At 46.4% G+C, this 17049-nt stretch overlaps 1 long non-coding RNA gene across 2 annotated transcripts; it reads right to left on the bottom strand.

Annotated features, from left to right (window-relative positions):
* Positions 1-345: 345 nt before the first annotated feature.
* LOC108352460 (uncharacterized) lies at positions 346-16714 on the bottom strand. Of its 2 annotated transcripts, XR_015634967.1 has the most exons (7): positions 16489-16714; positions 12991-13167; positions 11150-11416; positions 9192-9286; positions 3966-4345; positions 700-750; positions 346-538 (listed from the first exon to the last, which is right to left on the bottom strand). It is a non-coding gene; the product is annotated as an uncharacterized LOC108352460 (long non-coding RNA). The 2 variants fall into 2 exon arrangements; XR_015634968.1 differs by lacking the exons at positions 9192-9286; positions 12991-13167 and having other exon boundaries at positions 16489-16694.
* Between the last annotated feature and the right edge of the window lie 335 nt (positions 16715-17049).

The following is a 17049-nucleotide window of genomic DNA, read 5'->3' as shown; positions in this document are numbered from 1 at the left end:
CTGCTGCTTACCCAGGCAGACATCACTAATCAATTATAGCACGCTTTCACTTTAGCCAGTGATTCAAAAGCTTCCCATCCCATTGATTGGAGCGAGACATTACTAATCTGTTAGACAACGTACAGCATTAAACTCCCCTCCCAAACCTGACCTAGATGTTCATACTAAGTGTGTAATCTACAGGAGTAGAACAGACTTCCTTGCCTGTTTCCTAATGATGCTGACTGGGTTGGGGGGGATGAGTGGGTGGGGTTAATGACGTCAGCACAGAACAAACCATTTACTTCTTTTGCTGCTCTTCTCGCATACCCCCTCCACTTACATCCATCTCCAGGACACTCCGGCTTTCTTAACCTCATTTTAATGGAACATAACACACAATGGCAGGACTGGAGAAATGGCTCCATGGCTATGGGCATGCTTTGTTCTTGTGTTTAATTCTAGGCACTCACAGCAGCTGCTCACAACGGCCTATAACTCCAGCTCCAGGTATCCGATACCTCTGACTCCTCAGGCTCATACGTAGATGCACGTGTATCTACCATAAATAATAAAAATGTAAATAACAACAATACACTACGACAAAATGCAATCTGTGTTCACTATAAACTGCCCCCGAGGGGAACCGGGAGATGGCTCAGTTGATACATGCTTAGCTTGAGAGCCTCAGGACCTAAGTTTGACTCACTCAGAACCCACCTGAAAAGTTGATCAGAATTGGTGAGCATCAGATTCAGTGAAAAGCCCAGTCTGGAAAAATAAAGTGGACGGACAACTTCAGTGACAGTTTTCGTTGGAGGTGTATGCACATGTGTGAGTGCCAGCAAGCTTAAAGGCACTCTCTACCAAGCCTGACTTTGTTTTGTCTCTGGGTCCTACATGGTACAGGGAGAGAGCTGGCTCCCTCAAGTTTGTCCTCTGACCTTCTCCTCATGTGCACCATGACATGGGGGTGTAGACCACCCCTTCACATACATGTACACACATACACATGTAAACACACATGTGCACACACCTCCAACAGAAACTATCACTGAAGTTGTCCACGACATTACTTTGTATCTTCTCTCTGAGGCTCCAGGAGGAGGGACTAGTGCCTTCCTGGTTTGGAATCAGCATTGAGTATCTCTTGACCTGCCAGACCTCTGCTCCCTCTCCACCCAACACAGCCCCAGTTCGCACCAGTGGCGGCACACAGCTTAGAGCAATGGACTATGGCCATGCAATGCCCCATTCACCCCTCCCCTGAGTCCATCCTGCTTTCTGAACTACCTCCCCGCATTGCCTGGTTTACCCATTGTGGTTGCTTGGCGGGGGGTTGGGAGGGCGCATGCTGAATACCTGGGGGGATAAGTCTGGTATAAATAAGCAAATAAATAAATACATACAGGGGTTGGGGATTTAGCTCAGTGGTAGAGCACTTGCCTAGCAAGTGCAAGGCCCTGGGTTCGGTCCCCAGCTCCGAAAAATAAATAAATAAATAAATACATGCATACATACATATATACATACATAGACACATGCATACAAACATATACAGATATATACATTATAGATGCATACATATATAAATACATACAGATACATACATACATGCATACATAGATAAATGCATACATACACACATAGATACATACATACACACATAGATACATACATACATATATAGATACATACATACATAGATACATACATATATAGAGATAGATACATACATATATAGATATATACATACATAGATACATACATACATAGATATATATACATACATATATAGATATATACATACATAGATACATACATTCATAGATATATATACATACATATATAGATATATACATACATATATAGATATATACATACATAGATACATACATATATAGACACACACATACATACATAGATACATATATAAATACATACTATCTTGATGAATGTGAAACACATTTAAGCTCTTTAACATCAGCCCCCTGTGCAGGTGTTGGGGGCTAGACCTCACCAGGGAGGAAATGCCGTATCTCCTATTGAGCACCCATCTCCTCTTCTCCTTTTGAGCACCAGAAGGAACAAATAAATACACGGGGTGGGGGAGGGGCAGTTCTGCCTCATCTGTGTCCCTACAATGCCAAAGACCACTAAGTAGCCTCCTAAGTCAACCTCACAAAAGGCACATAGACTTTAATACTGAACATGAGTGTCCAAGGGATTGGGATGGGAGGACCACTCTATCATGGCTCCCCCAATTCCCAGTTATTGATTCCCTAAGCTACATCTGGGAAAACACTATTGTTTGAAGCTAAATGTGTTGGGCTTTGCAGTTAAGATTCACATTCTGCTGTTTAAACTACGTCTCATTCACCTGTGGGTTCACGAGCCTCAGCTTCCTGCCTGGGACTGCTCAATGGGAAATAACATATGGGAAGCGTCTAGCATGGTGCTTGGTGGTATATGAAACATACTTTAAGGCACCAGTTACTCCTCCCCCTAGATCCTGTTAACTGAAGATTCTCCTTTGCTCTCCCTGGTGGAGGGGGACTAATATGGCTTACCACACAACTCCAGCGGACTCGTGCCCAGAGTCAAATACACTGGTCATTTAAAATAAGTTTTGGGGGGCTAGAGAGATAACTCGGCAGTTATAAGTATATACTGCTCTTTCAGAGGAACCAGGTCCCAGCATGTATGTTTGGTGGCTCACAAGTGGCTGCAACTCCAGCTCCAGGGGGTCTGATACGGTCTTACGGACTCCACAGACATGGGATGGCTAATCTTAGCTGTCAGTTTGACGCACCTTGAAGAACTGCCTCCATCAGATTAGCCTGTGAGCATGTCTGTGGGGCACTTTCTTGGTTGCTAATTGGTAGAGGAAGGCCCAGTGGGCCCACTGCAGGCAGCACCATCCCTAGCAAGTGGACCCAGGTTTGATAAGATGTCAGTTATATGTGAGCCTGAGGCGGCTGAGAGAGCCTACAAGCAGCGTTCTCCACTGCCTCTGCTCCAACCCTTCCCTCCAGGTTCTATCCTTGGCTTCCCTTGATGGTGGACTGAAACCTGGAAGTGTAAGCCAAATAAATTAACCCTTTCCTCCCTCATGTTGCTTTGAGCTATAGTGTTTATCAAAGTAACAGAAAGCAAACTAGGACAGGGCACCTGGATTCGTGTGTAAAAATACCCACTCGCCCCCAGGCACATGCACACACACGTATGTAATTACAAAAGAAAAAACAATAAAAATAAATCTTAAAAAATAAAATTCACTTCAGAATATCAACCCGCTTCCTCTCGGTGTGGCATTTCATTACGATTAAGATTTTCTCCTTCCGGGGTTGGTGACATGGCTTGGTGGTTAAGAGCTCCAGCTGCTCTTCCAGAGGACCTGGGTTCAATTCCCAGCGCCCACATGGCAGCTCACACCTCTCTGTAACTCATGTTCCAGGGGACCTGACACCCTCACAAAGATACACATGCAGTCAAGTCACCAAAGTACATAAAATAAAAGTAAATTATTTTTGAAGTAGAGTTTCTCCTTTCTAGAAAGGCCTCTCTCCAAAGTGTACCAGCTGTGTCCATAGCGCCCTCTGCTGGCTGGAATTAGCAACAAACAGCCTCTCCTTAACAGCAGGAGCGGAGGATGGGCTTACCCCGTGCTAGACTGGGCCATGTCCCAATTGGGTCTTGGGCCCGTCTGTCAAGTGCACACATAAAACTGTTGTTGGTTGGTGAGCAGCGCATCAGTCCCCAACAGCTAAACTCTCCCTGTGTGTAAACCTTACAGACAGAGTACCTAACAATCTGCATTCTTTTCCAGGTCAAAAAAAAAAGCAGCAAGAGGATTTAAAACCATGTCTTAGAAACCCATAGAGACGGCCCGGGAAGGCAGTGACGGGGAGAGTCCTGGTTAATTTTGACATTCCAAACCAACAGCTTTCCATCAATTCCAGGACCTCATTCCCCCCTACACCTACCTCCTTTATTCTCAGAACCGATGTTTATATTTCCGCTAGACTAGAGACCAATCCTCCTCGGCATTCTCCGTCAGAGAGAATCAGAAATTTTCCACCTGGGATGTTACAAATTGCATTTTTCAACACAGTTCTGGGATACGGGGTGTGACCAGCATAGCTAAGTGATCAGACCGACTTGATCCCAATCGCTATCAGACACGTGAAGCTCAGGATGAGTGAGGCACGGAGTCCCCTGTCCACCGAGAGCCGAAGAGAAAGCCCAAGTCAGTCTGGAGATAGCTCACTGGGAATCTGCAGTCCGGAGGGAGGGTGGGGGAAGGCTTCATTCTCCGCGTAGGAAAGGAGCGTCGTTCTGTTGCTCGGAGCCTCCATTTGCCCATCTGTGAAAGGCAAATAAATGTCTGCGCTGGGGAATAAACCTGGAAAGGAAGCGATTGAGTCTCAAATGTGAGAGCAGGAGTTCAATACCTCAGCGCCCACGTTAAGAAAAACAAACCAGGCTGGAGGGATGGCTCAGAGGCTAAAAGCACTGGCTGCTCTTCCAGAGAGGTCCTGAGTTCAAATCCCAGCAACCACATGGTGGCTCACAACCATCTGTAATGGGATCTGATGCCCTCTCTGGTGTGTCTGAAGACAGCTACGGTGTACTCATATAAATAAAATAAATAAGTCTTTTTTAAAAAAAAAAAAAGAAAGAAAAACAAAACCAACCAACCAAACCAAAAACAATAAATAAAATCTCACTATTGGGGAGGCAGAGTCAAGAGGATCGCTGTGTCTCAGTAGCTAAGTCTGTGAGTTCTAGGTTCAGCAAAAGACGGTCATTACAAAATAGGGTGGAAAATAAGAAACATCAGACATTGACCTCTGGCCTCTACATGCATGCATGCACAGTCCTTAGCCAAGAAATACTCAGAATCTCTTTGATATTTCACCTTTTTTTTTTTTTTTTTTGGTTCTTTTTATCGGAGCTGGGGACCGAACCCAGGGCCTTGCGCTTCCTAGGCAAGCGCTCTACCGCTGAGCTAAATCCCCAACGATATTTGACCTTCTTTAAGAATATCACTAATAACCAGACACTGCTTAACATCTGTGAGTTCAGGCCAGGCTGATCTGCAGAGTGAGTTCGTGTGTGTGTGTGTGTGTGTTATGGTTTGTATATGCTTGGACCAGAGAGTAGCACTATTAGAAGCTATGGCCTTGTTGGAGTAGAGGTGGCCCTGTTGAAGGAGGTGTGGCCTTGTTGGATTGGTGTGTCCCTATTAGAGTAGGTGTGGCCTTGTTGGGGTAGGTGTGGCCTTGTTGGGGGAGGTGTGGCCTTTTTGGGGGAGGTGTGGCCTTGTTGGAGGAGGTGTGTCACTGTGGGTGTGGGCTATAATCCTAGCTGCCTGGAAACCCGTATTCTCCAAGCAGCCTTCAGGTGAAGATGTAGACCTCTCAGCTCCTCCTGCACCATGCCTGCCTGGATGCTGCCATGCTCCTACCTTGATGATAATGAACTGAACCTCTGAACCTGTAAGCCAGCCCCAATTACATGTTGTCCTTGTAAAAGTTGCCTTGGTCATAGCGTCTGTTCACAGCAGTAAATCCCTGACTGAGACATTCTGTATACCACTAACTTCACAGGGAAAGCCTTGCCAGCCATATTTACAAAGTCCAGAGCCGGCCCTCTTCCACATCACACCTCTCAGTCAATAGTGAATGGATAGTGGAAGGCACCTCTGTCCAGTTAGATCAGCTAGATCTTCCCTCCCTGGACCCTGGGGTGGAACCTGGCCACTTAGATTCTACAAATTATTTCAAGTGAGGGTAGGTTAAATTATCCAGCCAAGACAATGCCATCCCACGAGAAAATGAGAAAGTCTATGAATGGAGAGAAAGACTGGGGGGGGGTGTCAGGAAGGAGAAGACAGGGAGAGGGGTGAATAGAAGGAGGGGACAGGGAGAGGGGTGAATAGAAGGAGGGGACAGGGAGAAAGGGAAGTGACCATCTGCTCAGAATGACTTCTCACTAGAAGCTGGGGGACTATGTAGCAGAGATTGAATCCCTTGACCCGAGAAGAACACCTTGATTTCAGACTTCTGTCCTTTCAGGCTACATCTAATCAATTTCTGTTGTTTTCAGCCACTCAGTCTGAAGCAGGGGGCCTGGGAGGTCTTGAGAATGTTCTTGGTGCCAGTGCACACTGAAAGGCTGAAGAGGCTGGGTTCTGACATCCCCGTGATGGAAGCCACTATGGAGCCTCTTACTCAGAAGTGTGCATTCTGCCTCTTCCCATCCACCCGAGTTCTCAGCCTGTGGAGCTGTGTCATGCACACATGGGGCGGGTCTTCTCTCCCCATTGTATCCCGGCTGCCAATCAAATCATCTCTGGAATGCCATCACAAACACGCCCGCAAGTGGGATTTGTCAAGTCTCCAAGTGTCTCTCAATCCAAGAGAGCTGTCAGTCAATACTATGGCTCTGTGTTGGGGGAGGAAATGAAGGCAGGACACATTTGACTTGTTAGGCTTACTCAGTAAGCTAGTAAACAACAGGGCTAAGACTCAAGAGGACTTCTCTGATCCTGCACTGTGAGACTATGCTGTCCTGGGGTGGGGGGGACAGGAGCTGCACCGCCACTCCCCTGCTGTAGCTTGTGAATGAATAAACACTGGGGTTATATACAACATGGTGCTGATTCCAGAAGAGGAAAAGGCTAAATTTGCCTGCTTTGGGCCACTGCTAGAATCAGGCTCATGGCACTAAACCCCAGGCACAAAAAGGCATGTTGGTAATGAAAATATTTGTCAAAGTATCTTTTCAGGAGAGGTTGGGCTACTTCCAGAAGTGTCCCATCCATCCTTGTTTCTCTCTGTGTCCAAAGAAGGCTAGATGTAAACTCTAGGGAAGTCTTTTTGGAGAAAAGTCAAACTCCACTGACTGGGACGTGGGGAGGTTGTATATTCTGAGTGCTGTGCTAAGTACTTTGCTGAACCAAAGTACTGAGTAAGTGTTAAGTACTGAGTGCTGTGCTAAGTACTTTGCTGAACCAAAGTACTGAGCAAGTGTTAAGTACTGAGTGCTCTGCTAAGTACTTTGCTGAACCAAACTAAGTATGCTGAGACCACTACACAACAAAGCAGAGCACTTAGACACGCAGGATCTGGAGCCAGGCTGCCTTAACCTTCCCTGACCTTGGACTTCAGTTTTCCATCAGTAAAATGGGATGATCCTGTCAATACTCCCTCCTTGGCAGAGTTATTGTAAGGGCATTGGAGCGCCTGACTTGGTGCTCCCTGCACATACGGGCCCGTTAATCCTTCCAATGACCTGAGAGCCCCCTGAAGCCATTTTGCATACATTATTCCTGGGAATTTTGAGGTAGATAATTGCTCCTTCTGACAGAGCTCACGTTTGTACGAATTCCCTTCCATGAGACAGGGACACCCAGAGCCTTTCCAGGTTAAAAGCCAAGGTGAGAAGACAAACTCAAAACACATAAATCCCACTGGGAGCAAATGGAGATCCATAGACATCCTGGACCCAAGTGTCCAGGCTGTGGCAAAGGCGCCTCCCAAGGAGGTTCTGGGAATCACAGGGAGGGAGTGGAGATCATTGCTGGGCTTCAGGTCCAGTCATACGGCACTTACAAAAGTGTTCAACAAACATTGGCATCCATAAAAAAATCTAGGGCTTATTCAGTGCTGGGTATGTGTGGTACACAAGCACTCTGTACTGAGCTGCAACCAAGTAAATGTGTTTGTGTATACACACTTGTCCGTCTGTCTGTCATTCTGTCTGTCTGTCTCTCTGTCTCTCTCTATGAGTGTGTGTATGACTGTGTGTGACTGTGTGTGTCTCTCTGTGTGTATGTGTGTGTGTATATGTGTGTGTGTATATGACTGCATGTGTATGTTGGTGTATGTCTCTCTCTCTATATATATATATATACATATATATATGTATATATAGTGTGTGTGTACATGTATGACTATATGTGTATATGTCTGTGTATATCTCTCTCTGCATGTAGGTCTGTGTTTGTATGTGAGTATGTGTGTGTGAGACTGTGTGTGTGTCTCTGTGTGTTTATGTCTGTGTGTGTGTGTGTATGACTGCATGTGTATATCTGTGTATGTCTCTCTCTATATATATATGTGTGTGTGTGTGTGTGTGTGTGTGTTTGTGAGTGTGTATGTGTATGACTCTGTGTGTATGTCTGTTTGTGAGTATGTGTGTATGACTGTGTGTGACTGTGTATCTAAGTGTGTGTCTGTGTGTGTCTATGTGTGTATCTGTGTGTGTCTCTGTGTATGTCTGATTGTGAGTGTGTGTGTGTGTGTGTGTGTGTGTGTGTGTGTGTAACAATATGTTTGGAGATTAGAGGAGAATTTGTGGGAATCTGTTCTCCCCTTCCACCACATTGGTCCCAGGATTTGAACTCAGATCATCAGGCGTGGCTGCAAACCAAGAACTCAAAGGCATTAAAAAGCAAAGGGTTAATCTTTGCTGGGTAGAGAATGTCAATGAGCCCTATACAGTGTCTCAGCAAACCGACCACTGAGGGGCTAGCTACTAGTGTCATCTTTCACTAGAGACACAGCACATCTGTAGGAGCTTGCTCTCCTGGCCGTGAAAGCCACGGTGGTTATAGATTGGAGCAATTATCCGGCTGCGATGCTGTGCTTTATTGTGTAGTCCCGTGCTGCCGTTGACACACTGAGAGATATAAACCCTCTTATTACAGGCAACTTCAGCGTCTTCCCTCTCCCAATACTGTCAGAGTGCTGTATTCATCTTTTGACTCTCTATGCATGTATGGATTATACTATCTGTGGAAATTCATTTCTGAGTGGTAAACAGGGCGTTACAATTCTTCTCTCCTATAAAGAGGGGTATTGAGTCTGACTGAGAGCGATGTCCTTTAGTGGATATTGTTAAGCTTTAGGATATAAGTCCTGTGGATCTGGGGAGAGTCATGGCCATGTAGTTTTATCATGTTCTACCGCTCTGACACTAGCTGTCTCTTCCTTCTTTAGCATTGAACTCTTCTGCCATTGTATTAAGTTTGTCTTGGCAATCCAGGCTAACCTCCTTCTTTAAGGTCAGCTAAGGGGCAACCTGCTATAATGGCTGACTTTGCTTCTCTTTGTCAGGTGTCTCAGTTAGGTTTTACTACTGTGAGCAGACACCATGACCGAGGCAACTCTTATAAGGACAACATTTAATTGGGGCTGGCTTACAGGTTCAGAGGTTCAGTCCATTATCATCAAGGTGGGAACATGGCAGCATCCAGGCAGGCATGGTGCAGGAGGAGCTGAGAGTTCTACATCTTCATCTGAAGGCAAACAGGAGAAGGAAGAGGATGAGGGTCTTATAGCTCACCCCCACAGTAACACAATTACTCCAACAAAGCCATACCTGATCCAACAAGACCACACCTATCCCAACAAGGCCACACCTACTCCAACAATATCACACCTCCAAACAGTGCCACTCCTTGGGCCAAGCATATTCAAACCACCATACCAGGTAATATACCCATCCACACTGTTTGTGTAGTAGACTGACCATCTTGAGTTGGATTGCTCTTATAATGTTGGGGACCAACCTTGGAACTTTGTGCATGCTATGAAGTGCTCAGTGAGCTGCACCGCCAGGGTAGGATATAGATTGGACCTCTTGGAGGGGAAGAGGGGCCACACACATTCCTCTATCTCCTGGGCATGCATTGCTACCACAGAGACTGCTCGTTCAAAGCCAAGACATCAGCAACCCCGATCTCCACTAGCAATGTGTCTTGCCTAGACTGCAGCCAAACTTGCCAAGAAGAAATCCACAAAAATATCAGTATCCTGCAGACCTGAGTTTTCATGGTTCAGTCATCCGCGGGGAATCATTGATTTAATCCTGACTTTTTTAAACACAGCGTGATCAGCCACTGTTGAGTAGCTAAGCAACCTCATGCTCAAGACAGTAAAGATGCAATTTCCCATCTCCCAGGGAGCCAAAGACAAACAGTATTTCAGGCTAAGTATGGTCCTTAAAGGCCACCATAGTCATTCTCTTTCTTTGATTGACTTGGTTCTTCTAGAGACAGAGAGACCATTATCATGTAAAGTGACCCATCTTGACTTTGAACTTACTTAACCCCTAGTAAATCATTCCTCACTGCACAGCTTGGTTACACATTTTCTATTGTTATGATAAAATACTCCCATAAAAAGAAACTTTAAGGAAAGAAAGGTCTACTCTCGCTCAGAGTTCGCAGTGTAGCCCAACATGGCCAGGAAGTAAAAGCTGGTCACATCACATCCACGCCCAGGAAGCAGAGAGTGCTGCTGCACTGTGCTGACATAGCCCCTTTCTCCATCCCATAGTCCAGAGTCCCAGCCATGGGAATGGTGCTGCCCATAGTGGACAGGTCAATTAATGTAATCAAGATAATTCCCCACAGGCATCCCAGAAGCCCATCCCCCAGGAGACTCTGGATCCTGTCAAGTTGACAGTGAGCACTCCCCCTCACAACAACCACTGAGAACTTAAAGACAGATGTTTGAACCACCATAGAAATAGCTCTAAGACAGATATAGACGAGGAAGGGCATTGTACATTGAAGGGCAATGTACCTCACACCATCTGCTTAGAATGCAAAACAAAAATCTCCTTAGTGTGTGTGTGTAACTGTTTAGGAAGGCGTATGGAATCATAAGAACAAAAACAAAATCAGCAGTAATGTTAGCTTTAATAAGGGGAGGGGTTGAGAAGGGTTGTATATTTTTCTGAATTATAATGAGACCTTGTAAGTTGCTGCAAGGATCAAGAGAGAAAGAAATCAAGTTCTTTTTTAAACTTTACCACGGACTGTCACTCTGTACTAAGATGACTGCTAAGTAGATGTGTGACTCAACACCCACCATCCTTCCTTCTTTCCTTGATACCAAGAGACCAAGACTGGAACAGGTATGTCCAGCCCTAAGCTGAGGGCTGTGACATATCAAAGCATCTAATTTTTATCATAAGCATATTTGAAATGATAATGTTTGTGTTCCTGGGGTTTGTATGTGTGTGTGTGTGGGGGGGTCATTGACCCATTTATTCATTGCAAATAAAAAAGCAGTAAATTATTTTACATCAGTTGGGTCTGTTTGGTTACAAATAACAAATTAGACTAAACAACTATGGCATTAGACAGACTTGCCAATCTCCCTGTGATATTCCAGAAGTAGGTGAATGCTGGCATCGGCGCAGCTGTCAGGAGCGCAGGGGCGTTGCTGTTCTGAGGATGCTAGTGTCCCTTATTGCTGTTGTGTTAGGATTTCAAGATGGCTGCCTCCTCTGCAGACAGGAAGGGAGAGGAAAGATGGCCGGACTGTGTTGTTTTTCCTTCTCTTGATAAGACTACAAGGATAGATGATACTGGATCCCTGTCTTCTTAAGCTGGGTCACATCTAGCTGCAAGGGAGGCCTGCACAATAAACAATAGGACATCCTATTTGCCATATCCTTCTATTTACCAAGCCAGATATGCTGTTACCCAGCATAAGACTCTAGCTTACGAACAGTCACAGGAGGGAGGATTATACATTAGATGTGAAAGTGTTTACAAGATATTGCACTGAAGAGCTTAACTCTCTAATGTTTTTCAGAGCCAAGAACAGAACAGCTGAGGGAAGAATTATTCAGCTTCATGACTTCAGAGACTTTGGCCCACAGTCCTATACCTCACAGGGATAGCAGAACACTGTGGCAGCAGGAGAGCATGGTAGAGGTGGTTGTCTGTCTCCTAGTAGGCAGGAAGCAGTAACAGGAAGGGGCACAGCAAGATGGAGCCCCCAAGGACATGCACATGTCCTCCAACCAGACCCCACCTCCCAACAGCCTATTCAGATGTGAATCCATGGATGAATTCTGCCTCCTGGTCATCCCTCACCAAATCTAAGTTTACCGTCAAGACCGACCATACTACAAAATTCCACAGTGACCTTAGCTGTTATTTATAATATGGGTGTTAATAAGTCCATTTATTGTACTTTTTGCTGCAACACATAAATTATTTAAAACTTGCAGGGTCAGGACTGGGATTTAGACTTCATCCTTCCAACTGGCATGGGTCCTCTTCATAACTACAATTATAAATTACTCAAACATCATCTGAGAGGAAGAAGCAGCAGGCCATGGGAGCCTGTTTTGTAGGGATTGATGGCTCAGGATCTGAGGCAAATATCTATATATAATAAAGACTGGCTGGGAGGGAGATTGGACAGAGTAGTCTGAGATCCACAGAACAAGAGTGCATTGGAGCCTGGCATCAGGTAAGGGTGGGACATTTGTGACTGTTCTTGAAAGGAAACTGGGAAGTCTAGTTTAGTGCCACCTCGCACAAAGCTCAGGAAGAACACACAAAGTCTCTTAGATCATAAATTAACCCTGAGCTGCTGCTGCATGGAAAGTGTCTGGGTTGATACTTAGAAGAAAGGTTGAGGCCTACATTCCCAGAACCATACCCACCTCTCCCGCGAACAGACTGTGTGACCAGAGCAAGTTGCTTGGCCTCAACCATTGGTTTCTTCATCTTCGTAACCCTTAAGACAGAATTGTCTTCACATAGCAAGTGGCTCAGAGTAAACTCTTGCTGGCCATCCATAGTTGGTGTTGTGCAGGGCCTGCCCACCATGACATTGAAGGAAGTTCAATGTCCTGTGGTTACCAGAGGCTAGAACTAACTGAAGGGTACTCGTATAACTCTAATCAGATCCATATCCCTGGGTGGCCCAGTTTGAAGCACTGCAGAACCCAAATAACTAAAGGAGTGCTCCTCTAGACTTCCATATCACTTGGCCTTTCCTAAAGTGAGGCTAAGTTTCTAGAGGACATAAACTCTTTGTTCACGGGTCACCAAATCACCACACTCCTTCAACTCTTTGTCCATTTTATGACCAGATCATTACCCACAAGGCCTTCATGGTCCCTCTTCCTCCATAGAACTTTGATTTTCTGCTCACACAAGTAGGTCTATGTTTCTCCAGAAGGGACTCTTACCACCTATTTCTTCTTTCTCTGTTGTTGTTTGTTCCCTTGAGACAGGATCCTACGTGGCCAAGGCTAGCCTCCAAACAACTGTGTAGCTGAGGATGACCTCGAACTCTGAATCTCCTGCCTCTGTGTCCTGAGGGCTGAGACAGTAGGCATGCGCCACCACACCTGGTTTGTGGAATGCTGGGAATGAAAACCAGGGCCCCACGAATGTTAGGCAGGCACAGTACCAGCTGAGATATGCCCTACCCCTTCCCTCCATTGTTTGATATTCTGGTGACCCCATTCTACACCTGAGCCTGGGTGGCGAGAAATGAGTCCTTACTAAATGAGCAATGGAGGAGATCACTCAGAGAGAATGGAGGATGGGAGCTAATCTGCCTGTTCAACTGATGTTTGTTGGTGCCAGGCAGGATTCTAAGTGGGGATGTAGTTGCCTCTGCTTTGAGGATCTCCCCATCAGCTCCTCCTAACCACTTTCCAAGATGAAGACTATCCCTGACCATAGGGACCCCCAGCTCAGACATGCAGCCCTTCAAAAGGCCATATAGCACCTCACTACTAGACGATGGAGCCCTATCCTAGTGGAGCCCAGCTTCTTGGGAAATAAAGACACTGAAGCAACAGTGGCCTGGGCAGAGCCAGCGAGAGCTACAGTAATTTATCACCAGCCCCAGATCCCATTCAGCCTCGCTGACCTGTAAAATCCACACTGAGCTCAGGACTGACTCTTCTGAGTCTAGCTTTGATTTAGACCCCAGTAAAGATCTCTGGTGCCTCTGGCTGCCGAACCACTGGTTCTCAGTACTTCCCTCCTTGACGTAGGGGTCTAGGGAGAGCTGGAAGGTAGGGGGATCAGACTTGCATCACCTTTTATGTGCAGATTCTAGGGTTCACACAATTCTCAGACCCCAGAAGTCTCCACTTGGCAGTTTGTCATATTTGGAATAACTGGACCCAAATACCCTTCTCTGTAATGTCTCAAGCGTTCCGATCTGGTGTATTCTCTTCTGTATGCCAAGCACCAAACCCAGTATGTGAGCACTGGATAAACAGCTGCTAGCCTTGTCTTGTATGATCCAGCGTTTACAACACGCCTCGAGAAACACACAAGAAGTAGGAGGGTCACACTTGCAAGAGGACCAAGCAGAGTGTGGTGCACTCCACCCACTGTGTGTTGCCATAACAGAAGACCACACACAGGCTGGTGCATATAGAACAAATTCAGTTATGGAGGCTGGGAAGTCCAAGTCTGCACACTGTACTGTTCCACGGTGGGAGGTAGGAGAGAGAGAGAGGGAGGGAGAGAGAGGGGGAGACAGACAGACAGACAGACAGACAGACAGACAGACAGACAGAGAGACTGACTACCCAAACCAGCAATCTTCCAGGGCCTTCTTAACCAGTCAGAGTTTTTGTCCTCATACCCCCCGCACCCCCCACTAAAGGGTTATTAGCAGCCTGGCTTTCCGTGTCAAGGCAGCCCCCTGCCATTCGTCGTTCATTTGGCTTTCATGGTCATTTCTTTCCCCTTGTTACTAACAAGGCAATCAGGATTAGCACCCTACACACCATGAGCATCCTCCATGCAGGCCCTTTGGACTCTCTCCTTCCTCCTTGCTCTCCACCTCATCTTCTAGCTCAGGATAAACTGAGCTCAGAAGACCTGTAGCTTCAGCCAGACCTGAATAGGTATGGCTCCCATAGACTCATGTGAGTGAATGCTTGGCCATAAGGAATGGCACTATTAGGAGGTGTGGCCTTGTTGGAGTGGGTGTGGCCTTGTTGGAGTGGGTGTGGCCTTATCAGAGTAGGTGTGACCTTGTTGGAGGAGGTGTGTTACTGTGGGGGTGGGCTTTGAGGTCTTCTATATTCAGGCTACGCCCAGTGTGGCTCACAGTGTCTTTCTGCCTTCATATCAAGATATAGAACTCTCAGCTACTCCAGAACCATGTCTGCCTGCAAGGCGCCATGATCCTTACCATGATGATAATGTACTGAACCTCTGAACCTATAAGCCAGCCCCAATTAAATGTCGTCCTTTAGAAGAGTTGCTATGGTCACGGTATCTCTTCACAGCAATAGAACATTAAGACAAGACCCAAGTTCTATGTGTTAGCACAGAACAGACAGCATTTAAGGCGTCACTGGCCTTGGCATTATTCCCTATGAAAGAGATAAGTGTAGAAATACAGCAGTAGGTAGCCGAGGAGCATGCCCAGTTTGACCCAGGAGCACCTGCAAAGCCATCTTAGAGCAGGACCCCAATGGCTTTGAACCTCTTTGTTTCAGAGGGAGCCACTCACCTCTGAGATGTGCACAAGAGCCCACGGAATAGGAACCCACCTCAGCCCTGAGCGTTCGGCTGAAATTGTTAAGAAAGGGTAATGTAAGATGTGGCTGAGTTGTCGCTTCAAGACTCTGGCTGACTGGGGATATCTGGCCTCAAGGGATTTAGACTGAACATTAAGGAACCTCTTGTGTTGTGCCAAGTACAACAGAGGCTTTGCCCTGAAGCTGAGGAAGTCCCCAGTGTATCCACGTGTGGTACCATAAGCAAAAGACCAGCTTGGGTAACTCTGTTCTGCAACTCTGACCTTATGGTTCCAACTGCAAAATGTCTCCCGTCAACTTTTATCTTGGTGCCTGTGTGCGTGCATGCGTGTGTGCGTGCATGTGTGTGTGTGTGTGTGTGTGTGTGTGTGTGTTGATTATCTATTTTAATCAGTAACAAATTCATCCCTGTGAGATATGTTCAAGGCCCTGTATGGTGGTGTACACTTTTAATCCTGGTGCTTGAGAGGCAGAGACAGGCAGATCTCTGTGAGTTCCAGGTCAGTCAGAGCCACCTACTGAAACTTTGACTCTTAAAAGCTGCTAGGACAGAAAGGGTCCACCTTAACCCATGCCTTCCTGTTCTCTCTTCCCCCAGTTCCTGCGGCCCTGTCCTGGCTCTTGGACATCTGTGTTCTGCGTCTAAGACAAACAGGTCTAAGAAAGAAGCAACCGGTGGCTAGGAAGATGGCTTGGTTGGTAAAGTGCTTTGCTGCACACAAAGAGAGGCCTAGGCTTTGAACCCTGGAAGTACACTAAGGGGTTAAAAGAAAAGAACAGGTGTGTGCGTGCATGTAATCACAGTGCAGGGGTAGTGTCAGTACATCTATACAGCTTGTGGGCCAGCTAGCCTAGAGCCAAAGGATCCATCTCAAAAAATAGTAATAATAATAAGCGGTTGGTTCCTGAGGAGGCCATGCACGCACGCATGCGCAAAGAAGGGAAAAAGAGGCAGCCATCAAAGGTGCCTGTGGTGGATATAGCCTGGCTTTAAAATTTGGAAGGGGACTCTGGGCCATCACAGCTTTTGACCATAATTTTTAGGCCTCCAGTTTGCAGTGAATATCCCCAAGGCCTCCTGTGTGTCTTGACAAGTGGTCAAGCCTAGGGCCTCGTTCTGGAACAGCCCAGTTGCTCCGCTCACCGACACTTTCCGAAAACAGCACTGACCTCTGCCAAGGACGTAAGAGTCTTTGCTACTCCCATCAAATTTTATCTCCCTGTGGAACTGCCCATGGCTGAGAGATAGGAACATCCCCACTAAATTGCTTTGATGGAGCTGATTGTGAGCCTTAGATTGCCTCGCTCTTCTGAAAGTTACGTTACAGCTCGGGGCTCAAATCTGTCTTCCTGTCGTCCTCACACTCCTGAGTATCAAACTTCCCCCTTTCAGGGTCACCCCGGAATACCATGGAAACCCTCACGTTCTAGAAGCTTAGGGAGGTCACAGACCCTTTTATGAATCCAATGAAAGTACCTGGTACCTCTAGTCAAAAAGCAGAGAGAGAAGGAGAGGGGGCAGGGGGAGGGGGAGAGGGAGAGAAATACCTTCTGTACACCATATTGGGGATAACCCCAGGACCGTGGGAGACATCTAAAAACCTTGTCCTGACACTAGCATGGGAGTAAGGTGAAAGCTCAGAGGGATCTTAGAACTTACTAGGTCCCCTGACTGCTGCAAAATAACAATTGTGTGTGTGTGTGAATCACAGGCACTAGCAAGATGGCTTA

This window comes from Rattus norvegicus, chromosome 12, assembly GCF_021556685.1.
Source record: "Rattus norvegicus strain SHRSP/BbbUtx chromosome 12, alternate assembly SHRSP_T2T, whole genome shotgun sequence".
NCBI classification, from domain to species: Eukaryota; Metazoa; Chordata; class Mammalia; order Rodentia; family Muridae; genus Rattus; species Rattus norvegicus.
This window is presented reverse-complemented; position numbering and strand designations above follow the sequence as displayed.